The sequence below is a fragment of the Ixodes scapularis genome, unplaced genomic scaffold (genome assembly GCF_016920785.2).
Source record: "Ixodes scapularis isolate PalLabHiFi unplaced genomic scaffold, ASM1692078v2 PGA_scaffold3__209_contigs__length_174095766, whole genome shotgun sequence".
Lineage (NCBI taxonomy): Eukaryota > Metazoa > Arthropoda > Arachnida > Ixodida > Ixodidae > Ixodes > Ixodes scapularis.
The window spans coordinates 153,936,563-153,939,509 of NW_024609868.1; the positions used below are offsets into that span (position 1 = coordinate 153,936,563).

Genomic DNA, 2,947 nt, shown 5'->3' on the forward strand with positions numbered 1-2,947 from the left:
AGTAGAATATTGTAACTGTCCGTTTGTTGAATTATTTTGTAAGTCTTTAAATTATCAAAACAGACTGGAACGATGACTAAAGTGCGAGATGGTATGCAGGTTCTGTCATCCCACGGCCCGCACGTCGCAGGACGCGTAAATAAATCTGAAAGAAGTGACTCAATAGATAATTATCGTCCTATATCCACGACATGCACGGCCTGCAAATTAGTGGAACACATCACAATTAGACAACTCGTTTCTTTCCTAGAACTGCATAATATTCTAAACCCCAAACAACATGCTTTCTGGGGTGGCCTGCTAACGGTAACCCAGTTAATTTAATTTTATCATGAATTGTCCACTTACGTGAATAACCGTATGCAGGTTGATGCAATGTTCATTGACCTGTCGAAGGCGTTCAACCGAGTACCTCACCGTATACTAATTAGGACATTAATAGACGTCGGATTTCCCTCGTGCCTGACTAGATGGGTTAACGCATACCTTTCAAACCGCCAACAGTCCGTGGATGTAAATTATACCATTTCAGGATTATTAAATGTTCATTCCGGGGTACCCATGTTTCCGACCTGGGACCCCTGCTTTTTTTAGAGCGCAGCTCTTAGGGGCCCGTTCCCGGCTTGACCGGCGTCGGCGTCGCCGTTGGCGTCGCCGTCGGCGTAACCAAGTTCACCCCAAGGTCACTCGACCCCCCAAGGTCATCCCAAGGTCACGTGGCCCCCAAGGCCACCCCAAAGTCACGTGACCCCCAGAGGTCACGTGACCCCTCCCCAGGGTCACGTGACCCCCAAGGTCACGTGACACCCAAAGTCACGTGTCCCCCCGAGGTTCCGGCCCGTTCACGTGACCCCCGAGGTCACGTGACCTGGGGGGACACGTGACTTTGGGTGTCACGTGACCCTGGGGTCACGTGACCCCCGAAGTCACGTGACCCCCCCTCCCCTGAGGTCACGTCACCACCCCCCAGGGTCACGTGACCCCCCCGCCGAGGTCGCGTGACCTCCCCGATGACGTCATCGTCACTGACGACGTCACCGGCATCCGCATCGTCATCGTCATCATCACTGATGACGTCATCAGTGACGTCACTGATGACCTCACCGGCATCCGCATCGTCATCGTCATCATCACTGATGACGTCATCAGTTACGTCACTGATGACGTCACCGGCATCCGCATCGTCATCGTCATCATCACGGATTAAGTCATCAGTGACGTCACTGATGACGTCACCGACATCCGCATCGTCATCATCGCTGATGACGTCATCGGAGTCCGCATCGTCATCGTCACTGATGTCAGTGATGATGACGATGACGATGCGGATGCCGGTGAGGTCATCAGTGACGTCACTGATGACGTCACTGATGACCTCACCGTGAGGTCCGATGACGTCATCAGTGACGTCACTGATGACATCATCGGCATCGTCACGTGACCCCCAAGGTCACGTGACCCCCCCCCCCCCAGGTCACTTCACCCCCAGTACCCTTCCCTCCTCCTCCTCAAGAGCTGCGCTCTAATTCGGTGTTACAGGGAGTTGTAAACGGCTTTCACTTTTTTTATTTTTGGTCGAACTTAACAACGTTTTCCAATCCACCCCTCATGGTCCTATTAAGTTAAGATTTTTTGCCGATGACTGCGTTATTTACACTCCAGTTTTCACAATACAGAATCAAATAAAAATGAGGAATGTATTGACTAGCTACAAAACTTGAAAGAGTAAAACAGACAGGACGAGGACGGGAACAGGACATCTTTGAAAGATGTCATGTTCCCGTCCTCGTCCTCTCTTTTTTATTCTTTCAAGTTTTGTATCTATTAACCAACACGCTCGTTTTTAATTGTAACTGTTATTGACTAGCATCGCGTCTTGGTGTCATAAGAATAACATAAAAATTAATATTAGTAAAACTCAGTGCATGCATATTTCAACAAAAACAAATTGTCTTAAACTATTGTTTTGAGGTTGACGGCGTACAGCTAACGAAAGTTGACAGTTCTAAATTCTTGGGAGTAATTTTGTCGAGTGATCTGGGATGCGAAAATCATGTGGAGGATGTTAAGAAGCGTACAACAAACAAATTGCGGTACCTGAGAAGAACTCTTGGCAAATCTCCTGCTTCTGTGAAAATTATTGCATATAAATCAATCATTATACCTGTCTTAGAATGCGCGTCTGGAGTGATGAGCCCATGCCAGAGCTCTCTGGTCAAAGAACTCGAAGGTGTTCAATCACTAGCGGTGCGTGTAATCTTTTTGGATTTCAGACGAACCACGTCTGTCACGGCGCTTAAAACGGGAGCCAATATAAATCCTCTGGCAAACAGAAGAGCGCGCCAACGGGTCACATTGTTATTTCAGATTTTACACAGAAAGTATAAAAATTTATAGCTCGAATCATTTAAAACCAAAAGGCTTCTTCTCCAAACGTTTGCATCACTCAAATACCGTAGCTCTCATTAATTCCCGAATAAATAGTCATAAAGAATCATTTTTGTGCATGCAATTGATATATGGAATAGTCTTCCTGGTGATGTTGTTGACACTGATTCCTTCTCTTCTTTTGAGAAAGCTGTAGAGATCATTTTTCAGTGCTAAGAGAGTCTTAGATCATTGTTTAATTATGAACTTTATTAAAACAATTGTGTGAGGCTTATTACTATATATGTACGTTACTATGTCAGAAGTAAAAAAAAGGGAGTGAGGTTTCGTGGAGTGATTGTATAGCAAGAAAATTTTGTTGTTTTGTATATTTTGTTAATATGCTATTCAGACGTCAGTGTGAATTGGCAATGCGTCACCCATTCTTTCCTTGGCCCTAAACTAGGATGGCAGTATTGATAAATAAAAAAAAAATAAAAAAAACAGCGGAATCCGACTTTACTTCCGCCAGTCAGCACGTCTCATGGTTTAAAAAGCTGATCGAATCCGAGCTGACGCC

At 45.7% G+C, this 2,947-nt stretch overlaps 1 pseudogene; it reads left to right on the top strand.

Annotated features, from left to right (window-relative positions):
* The first annotated feature begins 2,127 nt into the window (after positions 1 to 2,127).
* Positions 2,128 to 2,604, top strand: LOC120840321 (annotated as a pseudogene).
* Positions 2,605 to 2,947: the final 343 nt, after the last annotated feature.